This window comes from Cygnus olor, chromosome 1, assembly GCF_009769625.2.
Source record: "Cygnus olor isolate bCygOlo1 chromosome 1, bCygOlo1.pri.v2, whole genome shotgun sequence".
Lineage (NCBI taxonomy): Eukaryota > Metazoa > Chordata > Aves > Anseriformes > Anatidae > Cygnus > Cygnus olor.
Window position 1 is genome coordinate 135,954,158 of NC_049169.1, and position 11,407 is coordinate 135,965,564.

At 41.1% G+C, this 11,407-nt stretch overlaps 1 long non-coding RNA gene across 1 annotated transcript; it reads right to left on the reverse strand.

The window, feature by feature from the left end:
• Positions 1-6,026: 6,026 nt before the first annotated feature.
• On the reverse strand, positions 6,027-9,089 carry LOC121062580. Its single transcript, XR_005815639.1, has 5 exons — positions 8,987-9,089; positions 8,773-8,856; positions 7,227-7,368; positions 6,286-6,377; positions 6,027-6,192 (listed from the first exon to the last, which is right to left on the reverse strand). It is a non-coding gene; the product is annotated as an uncharacterized LOC121062580 (long non-coding RNA).
• Positions 9,090-11,407: the final 2,318 nt, after the last annotated feature.

The window sequence follows — 11,407 nt, forward strand, 5'->3', positions numbered from 1 at the left end:
TCTTGATGAAATTTTGGGGGAAAGTATTTCTAAAACTTTATATATATATAATATATGACTGAAAAATCAGACTTATTTCTACTGTAAAACAGCTTTTAATTTTAATTCTAAACTAAAACTATGTAAAGATGATATTTACAAAATCACTCGATAGTGCTAAGGAAAATGCAGTGCAATACAATACAACATTTCACTTCACAGAAGCTTAGAAATTTCAGTAGTATATATTTATGAATCAGAAAATCAAAAGAGAAGTTGTTTTTTTCATTTATGTTAATGTCTTAGTACCACTCTATTCAGAACCCTCAATGTGAAATAAATTACATTCTTCGTTGGTCCCTTTTCCTGAGATAAACACAAACAGATGGATACATGTAAGTCAGGAAAAGAGATTAGTCCTATGGAAGACACATTAAGAAGAACCAAATTACATCTGTGCTTTTACGGTGGGCTTCAACTAATGTTTGCCTTCTTAACTATGCTACAACTGAGCTCCAGAATCCAGAGAGCTCTTCTCTCTGAGGATTTGCATCCAACACAGAGGGGATGATTCACAATGCGAAGAAGTATTTCTCTCACCACTGACCACAGTGGAGGCTGGGTGCTGTACTTCCTTACAGTGAAAGTTAAGTGAGATTAAACATTCCTTCTCATCATATGTCATATACCAATATACCAATACTAAAAAATAAATAAATAAATAAAATCAAAGACCTCCCCAGTAGATGATATCCTATATAGATGATACTCTAGTTTATAGTGATGCTACATATCCAGGGATAGCTAACTAATTAGTCTTTCCCTTCTCTTTGGAAAATCCATAAAGTTTTGCTGTGGTCTGCAGCTGAAAGCAGTTTGCTTCCAAGTGATAAACACAGATGTTTCTCATAAACAAAGATACAGCAATTAAAATTTGCTTGCATATCAGATCTTTCTATGAAGCTAAAAGTAGCTCACAGTAATGGGTTAAATTCAGAAGTACTTCATTGTATTTTAAAGGGCTGCAGAGACCATCAAGCAGCTGTTGCTGATGCCCACCCAGCAACTGTTTGGGGTGCGTCGCAGGGGGCGTGGGATACCTGAAACTGCTCCCTCCATCTGGGCAAGCTGCAGCACTGGTTCATATGCAGTCTCTCAAGCTCTCTGCTTAGCTCAGGTTAAACTTGGAATAATTGGTGGATGCTCTACAAAATTGGAAAATTACCGCTTCTGTTTGACACCAAAAGAAGTCTCGTGGGCTTAAAGTTTAACTGTTTTCTGAATATACATGTTAGCTAAACAAAAGCCATGCTTTCACCCTCCAAAGTTGCCTTGTTTATATCCTTCTGTGAAGAAGTCACTTCTACAACACCATGGCTACTGCTTGTCCAATCTCACATATTTCATGGAAAACAGACTCTCCCTGTCACTTCCTCACGTAAGTACAACTTCCTGGCTTAACTACCAGTAGTTTAAGTAAGTCTTTTCCAGAGGTCTGCTGTTAGGGACACCTTGGGTTTTATGATTCACCTATTCACTTTCAGTTATTGCAGAAAACAGACCTGCAGGCTTCACGAGGTTTCCACATCTACTCACTTTCACTTTAGGTAATTCAAGAAACAAACTAAACATACTACTTAACACCCACAATGACTTCCTTGCTTCATCTTCTTACTTGCTTGAGCTGTCTTTGGATCTAGATGCAAATCTAGTTAAAGTATCTTCTTTCTCCCACGCAGCTTGCCTCTTATGTGAGGTTATGTGGTGGGTTGGTATTCCCATGGTTTTCCCTGCATTACTTTGTACCATTCTGTTCAGCTATACTCATCCTCTGTAGGGTACTAAACCCTTCATGATTTTTAGGCAAGGACTCTTTGCCTCACTACCCTACAATGCAGGAGGTACCAGCTTGTGGGTAGACAGCATGAACACAGTCAGGGTCCGTACAAACAATGCAGCCATGATCATCCTACCTTTACATACAGTTGCAGCAGCTACTGGACACCAACACCTCATTCTTTCAGGATTAAAGTTTCAGCCACTAGTCAAAGGGGTTATGCTTCTGCTTCCTTCACATCTTTGGCCTTATGAATCTTTCGTTCTTTTACACCAGCATTTTAGCTATTACTGAGCAATACTTGCACAGTGCAAAGGGCTTATCCATTTCCTATCTGTCCCCCCAGCAAGTAATGGACTAGGGGTGAATAAAAGGCTGGGAGGGGACACAGCCAAGACAGTTGACCCAAATTCACCAAAGGGATATTCCATACCATATAACATCATGCTCAGCAATAAAACAGGGAGAAGCAGGCAAGAGATCTTCCAAGACAGCTGTTGCTCAGCTGGTACGAGTGGGTGACTGTTGCTGAATCAGTTGTGGGTTCTTTCTCTCTCTCTCTCTTTTTCTTTCTTCCCTTCTTTCCTTTTCTTTCTCCCTTTCTTCTTTCTCCCTTTACTTATTAAACTCCCTTTATCTTGACCCATTAGTTTCTTCTGCTTTTGCCCTTCCAACTTGCTCCCGCATCCTGCTGGGGAGTGGGGGTGAGCAAGCAACTGCTAGGAGCTTAGCTGCCAGCTGGTGTCATCCTACCAAAACGCCAGAGAAGGATAAGTGGGTCATCAATACTTTTCTAAGTGTTTTACCTGCTGATTTTTTTTTTTTTTTGCATTCTTTTACATCATTATCCATTTTCCTATTGTGCCACAGAGAGTGCCTAAGTATTTTACTAGAGGTCTTTGGTTCTATGGTGAATCAAAAAGGTTTCCTTTGTGATATTTGTTTTAGAGCCTAAATCCACATGGGCATCAAGCCCCAGCTGCATATGCTACATTTGAAAAATAGGAATTAAGCGCTGACATTGTTGACCCTGGGTTCATAAAGTTCTGCCCCACTCCCCCACCCCCAGTATGTTAACATCTATGTGCATTGAGGATACTGCCATATAACATTGGTGGTACACATACAGAAGCCTACCATTTTCTATTTTCTTTCTGGATAAATATTTACTAGTAATGACATTTCATCCATCATGCTATGTAATAATCCATAAAGATGAATTAGAAAATTACCAGTTGGCTGCAAACTTATGTTGCTATAGTAACATTTCCATTGCAAATCATATTATTGTAAAAGCCCATGTGCATGGAAATTTTTCCATTAGCCTGCATTAAGATTATAGTCATAACATGCCTATGGTTTTCCAAATATGCATGTGAAAAAAAAAAACCTCACATCTAATACTCCAAGATGCCTTTTTTTTTTTTTTTTTAATTTAAATAACTGTAGACATATGGGCTGATATGTACAGGCCGGTGACTCACTGGAGTGACAGAATCCCCTTCCTTGGTGCGCGCTCCATGTGGCACAGCGATGACACACGGGAAAGGTGGCTCACGGCTCAGTCCTTCACACAGATTAAAAGCTTGTGAAGCACTTGATACTTCTTGTATGCATAGCTTGAAATGTTGATGTCCCTCCCTGAATTTTTCAGGGGTATGAGCAGTCCACTAGAGCTTGACCTCTTATCATGCTAATACATTTCTGCTGTTGTAAGAGCCACTCGCACATGTGCTTGTTTTTGCAGGTTGGTCAGATATTACTACTGACAGCAGATCTTTGCAAAGCTTTGTGGCTGTGCTCAAGGTAGCTGTCACAACTAGCATTAAAACTAAGTTAATGGTTCTGCAAGAAAATAATCAAAAATAGCCAAAAGTTCAAAATAATTTCTAAGCTACTATTAACAAAACTGTAAGGAAATTCATACAGTAAAATTAACTTTCTGAAATAAACTTTGCTTTCTTTAGCAATTTGAGGTCTGTTATAACAACAAGAAAGCAGCACTGGAACTATCACAAGTATCCCTGAAGGAAAATCTACAACCAGGTTGAACTTTTCAACTTCTAAGTATTACTTGCAAATAAAATTGTCTAATTCTGCCCAGCTGGAAGACAACTATGCAAGTACATCTTTTACTAATGCTGTTTACTGAGGTTTTGCTTTGTTTTTTTTCCTGTGTAGCACTTAGCATTAATCATATTTTCCACAATAGGTATTTTAAACCCTACGCTCAATTAAAAACCTAATTAAGATGAGCTAAAACAAAAAGTGGTCTTACAAATTGAAAAATTTCGCCTTGTTAAGTCATAAGTGAAAAATTGAAGGCAAGCCTACAGGCATTCAGCATGGTCTGAATGGGTTCTCTAGTTATCTATGTCTTCTCTTGGGAGATGTAGTACTATTCTAAGGGAGCCCTTGAATAAACCTTTCCCTGAAGGACTTTCGTTCTCTCTTTAACCAGGTGCATATACACCTATTCAATTTATTAAGCAGCTTCTCATGGCAGAAGGATCATGACTGCTGATGGCGCATACTCCCATGAGAACAGAAGAACCTGTCACTAAAGTAGAGAAAGGTGGAAGACACTGAGGAGCTGGTGGTGGCTTTCTAGCTAATGCAGCCACACTAAGCTGACACCTTCAGGCACTGCCCACCCACAGCCAGAGCCCAGCACCATCAGCCCCTTCTCCCTACACACAAAATGTCCTGTCCTACTCACCCAGGAATGAGACAAGCAATGCCGCTGCAGCTCCCCTCCACCTGAGGTCAATGCCCCACCACTAGGTACTGACCTTAACGAGGTGCAGGCACATCCACCATGGATAGAACTGACTAAAGCACTCAGGGGAAAATAAAAAAAAAAAAGCTCAGGAGTGCCTCAACACTGTCACAGCACTCTGCTAAAAGAGTGCTTAGGATCAGATTTATTTTGTTTATAACCAGTGTAGTGCTGGATCAGAGAGAAGCTAGACAACATTTAATGGTATGTCCAAAAAGCAGTGTGCTTCTGTGGTGGTTTTACCCCACTGGGCAGCTGAACTTCACTGCAACTGCTCTCTCACTCCCCCTCCTCAATGGGAAAGGGGGAGAAATATGATTAAGAGAGCTCAATGTTTGAGATAAAGACAGGGATATACTCAATAATTATCGTCACAGGCAAAACAGATTCAACATAAACAGTAATTTAATTTATTGCCTATTACCAACAGACTAAAACAGTGAGAAACTAATAGCAAACTAAAAATACCTTCCCCCAATCCACTCTGTTCTATGTCCTTCCCCTGAGCAGTGCAGGGGGATGGGGAATAGGGGCTGCAGTCAGTCCCTAACACTGCCTCTGCCGCTCCTTCACGGTCACTCCCTGCCCGGGCTCCCCGTGGGGTCCCTCCCACCGGATGCCATCCTTCCCGAACTGAGCCTGCAGGGGCTGCCCACAGGCAGCAGCTCTTCAAGAACTGCTCCCACATGGCTCCGTACCATGGGGTCCATCCATCCCCCAGGAGCAAACTGCTCCAGCACGGGTCCCCCACGGGCGGCAGCTCCCCCCAGACCCCCTGCTCCTGCGTGGGCTCCTCTCCACGGGCTGCAGCTCCGGCCCGGGGCCTGCTCCTGCAGGGGCTCTCCATGGCCCGCAGCCTCCTCCAGGCCACGTCCACCTGCTCCACCGGGGGCTCCTCCAGGGGCTGCAGCGTGGAGATCTGCTCCATGTGGGACCCACGGGCTGGAGGGGGACAGCCTGCTCCACCAGGGGCCCCTCCACAGGCCGCAGGGGAACTGCTGCTGCCTGCCTGGAGCACCTCCTGCTGCACTGACTGGGGGTCTGCAGGGCTGGTTCTCTCACATTTTCTCACTCCCCTCTCCCAGCTGCTGTTATACAACAACAACAAACTGCTGTTTTTTTCTTTTTTTTTTTTTTTTTTTCCCCTTTCCTAAATCTGTTCTCCTAGAGGCCCAACCAGCATCACTCCTTGCCCTGGCTCTGGCCAGTGGCAGGTCCCTTTTGGAGCCAGCTGGAGCTGGCTCTGACATGGGGCAGCTGCTGGACTCTTCACAGAGGCCACCCCGTGGCCCCCCGCTACCAAAACCTGGCCACATAAATCCAATACAGATCAGAGTTCCCAAACTAAAATGAACCAGAAGGCCTCACGTTGTCTTGCCTCTTTTCTTTCGCATCCAGGCAGTGTGTGGCTGCTGCAAGCTCTCAGTGAAATCAGGGCTCTTGATGCTACCTTTGCCACAGCACATGGCTCCATTTATTAACTAGGAGGTCTGTGCTCATAATGCAAAGGTTAATGCATGGAAGACTTTCCTAAAAGCAGAAACAGGTTCCAGACATGGACCCATTTCAAAAGAGTGAGACTGTACAGATTAAAGCCCTGGAAAGATAAGAGGTTAAATAATACTTTAGGGTAGAAGGGTCTGTGCTGCTGCATCAAAACCATGGCATATTCAAATAAAATGAAAGTGACCTTTTAGATATGAATCCCATCATCCACTGATTATATTATACATGCAGTTTGGATGTCAGACTCTGAAGATACTCCATTTTTCTTGGCTTACACTATGGAAACAAAACAACAAAAAAAAAAAAAGGAAAAGGAAAACAAAAGTTAAGAATATCTTGATCACTATGCACATCTGGTTTTAATTAGACAAACTGCTATACGATTTCAACATTGTGCTCCTCCCCTTTCTTTCCTCCCTGCTACCCTGTGTCAAGCTCCCCATTCTCAGTGTGCATCTGCAGGGCCATCCCTCCCTTCCTTTCTACAGCACCCCTTTTACTGAACAACGATGCTTGCTTTTTCCCTCAGATGTTCTGCTGTCAGTGGACAGGGACCATGCATGAACTTGTCCCTTCAAGCACGAGATCCACACTGTCATTTTTTCTAAAATACACACAATTGTCAGTTTCTGTTAATGACTCATTATTTCTGCTGCTTTGTGGGGTTTTGTAAAGCAGTGTTCCCATACCCAAGTACAGACAGCTAAATAAGACAAGCATGAGAAATTAATATAAGAACTGAATGCCATTTGCAAACGAGAGTGAGCCAAGACAAACCATCCATTACAATAGCTTTCTTTAAAAGCAGGTTTAAATGAGCAAGTTTTGAGACTAAGGAAAGGAACACTGCAGAAACAAACTGAATGAAATACAATGCTTCCAAGTAATCAAAAGAAAATATTCACAGGTGTTAATCAATACACTTTCACACGGAGAAATGAATTATCACCATAATTCTTCCCATATCACCATTATTATCACCATTCTTCCCATATTTTATCAAAGAGTTATCCTCAAACACCCAAAGACTGAATGGGATTAAAACCTCAACCTAACAAAAGATTTGGCCTCTCCTTTAAAAAACAGTATTGTGGAGAAACATTCACATTTTTTTGATTTACAAACCTTGTGAGCCATCAGTGCATCATGGAGTGTTTTGGTATCAGCAAAGTAGATACCTTACTCTTTTCATATGACTCTCAAGCTTTTATCATGAAATTACTGATTAGAAATCATCTAGTAAGTGATTGTTATGGGCCTGCATGACCTGAGTAACAGAATTGTGAGTTAATTAAATTTTTTATTAGTGTCACAGTGCTCAATTTATGAACGCTAGAAAAACATGGATTTGTGCTTGTCACTACCTACCATATCCCTTCAGCTTTAGCTCACAACCATTTTCCAGTAGTACTCGTGTTCTCAGAGAAAGCTGAAAAACTTACTTGTAAAAATGTGTTGGATTATTATTAAAAAAAAAAAAAAAAGTGCCAGTGAATCCAAACAAACAAACAAAAAGTTTAAAAACATCACACAGATACACAGAACTACCTTCTTTAATAGCCCAAAATAACACTTCATTTGACAGATATACGTGCAGGACAGAAAACTAGGCACAAGGATCGGAGTCTAAAGGACTAATGCATCCCAGCTTGGCAGGTAGCAGATGCCAGCTCCACAAGCTGTTCAGAGTCTTCTGTCTTGCACTTGAGATGCATTTCCTCACACTTCTCTTTTTATGGACAAAATGACCTTGTCCTACTTTCAGTCTTTTCCACTGCCATAAATAGATATTAATGCACTTCAGTTTTCCATTCCATTTTAACAATGTTCAGGTCAGGTCTTTCTGACCGTTGGAAGTGGGTATATTAACAATAACATGCTAGTTCAGTCTGTTTCTGTCCTGCAGCTATTTGATGTAACGCTTAAAACTGAGAGATTTTATGGACAGAATATCCATCACAGTTATGGGTATTCCACTACTGACATGACAACTGCCATTGTTTTCCCATAAAGTGATGATAACCATCTGGAAGCACAAGTAAATGAACAGACAGCATTTCAGATGGAATAAATATATTTTTAACGAACATTTTTACACCTAAAAGCCCAAAGAAGAATATAGTTGCTTTGTTGAAAAGGTAGTAATTTGTTTTTTTTTTTATTCCTCCTACAGCTTTAGCAATGTCAGCCTAGCATGAAAATTTCCAGTTTGTAAAATTTACCCCCAATATTTTTCTAAAAATATGTTTACCTAATTTTGTCATGGTTGCTAAGCACTGCTCTGATAAAAAATTTTGTCATTTGAGTAATAGTTCCCTAAATTACATTTCAAGGATTTATTACAATAATGAGAATGTCATTTCATTCATTGCACAGGTTTTCAAAATCTTCAGTGTTTATCATAAAAATCAGCAAAAACATGAAGAAATAAATTTTGTCATCATTACAGAATGTTAATCAGGTTTAAATTCTGATTATGTTCACCTGAAGAGCTCACCTTAGTTGGAGGCTTATGTCAGATTTATAACCAAATATTTTAAGCTCCTTGAGGATGAAACAGAAAACTTTTGCATTCTGATGATGATTCTAATAATTGCACTTATAATGCTTTAGTAAATCAAGGAAAACACACTATACCTCACAAATAAATGTAACAATATAAAGCATGTACCTGCCATGCAATACCAGCTTAGTCCCAGTACCCTGAAAATCAGAAGACTTGGTTTCTGCTTCAGGTTTTGCTTCTGAGCCCTGTCTGCAAGAGGGATTTAGGAGGCATAGGAGGTCCAAGTCAAGGATTAGGATAAAAAATTTCATTCCTATAATAAAATGTGCAGTATCAGAAGAGGTTAGAGAATCTCTATTGATTTTCAAGGTTTAATTACACAAAGCTGGCTTCATGTGTTGCTGGTGCTAGATTTGAGGTCGTGTGTTCCTCCAAGTGCTCCTTCCAACCAACTCTATGATTCATTGATTTCAGCAACAGGAATGGCTCTTGCCCAAATGTGTCTTTAAAGGACTGCAGGCATACTTTAAAGATCTGATATTATACAACAGCTGACACTGATTTTCATGCAGATGTAATTTACAGTGACTATGTGGAATTTGTTCTACAAAATTTTTCCTTAATAACCTGACCCCAGGCTTTTAACATGCAGTTTAGTTGATTAGGTTCAAGTAAGTATAATATTATGGTTTACCATAGAGTTAGATGAAACACTATAAATAAATGTTTATATTATTTTGGGTTTGTTTTGTTTTGGTTTTAGTATTCTACTCAAATACTTAAGTTGCATGAGATTTTTGTACTGTTGGCTAATGCATCTGATTACAAACCCAAGTATACAATACACATATGGCTGAAGACACCAATGACATCTGATTAGATCATTTTATGACTGTAGAAAATAACAAGGCATTTCAAACCCAGTTAAAAAGCATTGTTGTAATATGGTCCTGATATCATTATAGGGTTTAAAATACAACAAATTCAACAATATTTTAACAAAAAAAAGAGGAAAAAAAAAAAAGGAAACTCATCATAGCGGAGCTAACAGAGCTCTGTTTTGAAACACATGCTTGCTTCCAGTCTCTTACAGAATACAGGTTTAGGAAATTATTTTCTGACCTAATTTCCCCTGACAGTGTTTCTTCTGATGCTGAGCAGTAAGGAGCTCTGCCGTGTCCCTTGCTTTGCTGATTGCAGCCCTGGTGCTCTGCAACTAATGAGGTCCAGATGGGGCCACAAACAAACAAAATTAAGTGGGTGGGAAGGGACCAATTTATAGTCCTACTCATTCTCCTCCCCCTCCAAAATAAACAAAACTAAGAAATAACAAATCCCCCTAGGCTACCAGAGAAATCTCTAGTCCATATGACATATACACTCTTAGAGGTCTCAAAATGGAGCAAGACAGTGAGACCATCAGATGCATTCCTTTCTACATAGCATACTAATCTGTAGCTACTATAACTGCTGTATCTTTTCTGGAGTCAGTTTACCTTGGAGGAACATGTGGCCTACGTGTGATATTTCAAACAAATGGTATGCGTTTTCAGTCCTGCTTGTGTTAGTTGTTCTATTTCAGTCCTACGTGTATGGTAGGGCTTAGGATCTCCAAGGACTATCGTGTCTGAAAAATCTAGCATAGCAGAAGACTAGCCTGTTTGCGTGTGCCTGCCTGCTCATAAAAGTTATCTACACAAATATTTGATTGTAGGTACATGCTGACTTACCAGATAATGCATAAGACGAAGTATGCTTCCTTTAAAATAAAACCATTTTAGAGGTAGAAATAAATCATTCGTGCATGAAGCTCCTTTCATATGATTCTTGGCCCTTCCACCGCTGCTTTCTTTCTATGCACATACCCCGAAAAAAAGATTTTTTCACTGGTGAGTAAGACTTGCTTTTAAAATAAAAACTCACTTTTTATAATGGTTTGCTCTTTCATCTGGTCTTCTTCATATTTGTTGTAATCATCATTTTGGAAGAGGGAAAGACTGTTGACGTAGTCTACCTAGACTTCAGCAAAGCCTTTGACACAGTCTCCCACAGTATTCTCCTGGAGAAGTTGGTAGCCCATGGCTTGAACAGGTACACTCTTTGCCAGGTTAAAAATGGGCTGGATGTCTGGGCCCAGAGAGTAGTGGTGACTGGAGTGAAATCTAGCTGGCGACCGGTCATGAGTGGTGTTCCTCAGGGATTGATGTTGGGGCCCATCCTCTTTAATATCCTTATTGATTTGAATGAGGGGATTGAGTGCACCCTCAGTAAGTTTGCAGATGACACCAAGCTAGGGGGAAGTGTCGATCTGCCAGAGGGTAGAAAGGCCCTGTAGAGGGACCTGGACGGGATAGGTCGATAGGTAGAGGCCAATGGGATGAGGTTCAACATGGCTCAATGCTGGGTCCTGCACTTTGGTCACAACAACCCCATGCAACACTGCAGGTTTGGGGCAGAGTGGCTGAAAAGCTGTGCAGATGAAAGGGATCTGGGGGTGTTGGTCGATGCTCAGCTGAACATGAGCCAGCAGTGTGCCCAGGTGGCCAAGAAGGTCAACGGCATCCTGGCTTGTATCAGGAATAGTGTAGCCAGCAGGAGCAGGGAGGTGATCATCCCCTTGTATTCTGCTCTGGTGAGGCCGCACCTCAAGTACTGTGTTCAGCTTTGGGCCCCCCACTACAAGAAGGACATCGAGGCTCTGGAGTGTGTCCAGAGGAGGGCTACGAAGCTGGTGAAGGGCCTGGAACACAAGTCCTATGAGGAGTAGCTGAGGGAACTGGGGTTGTTTAGTCTGGAGAAG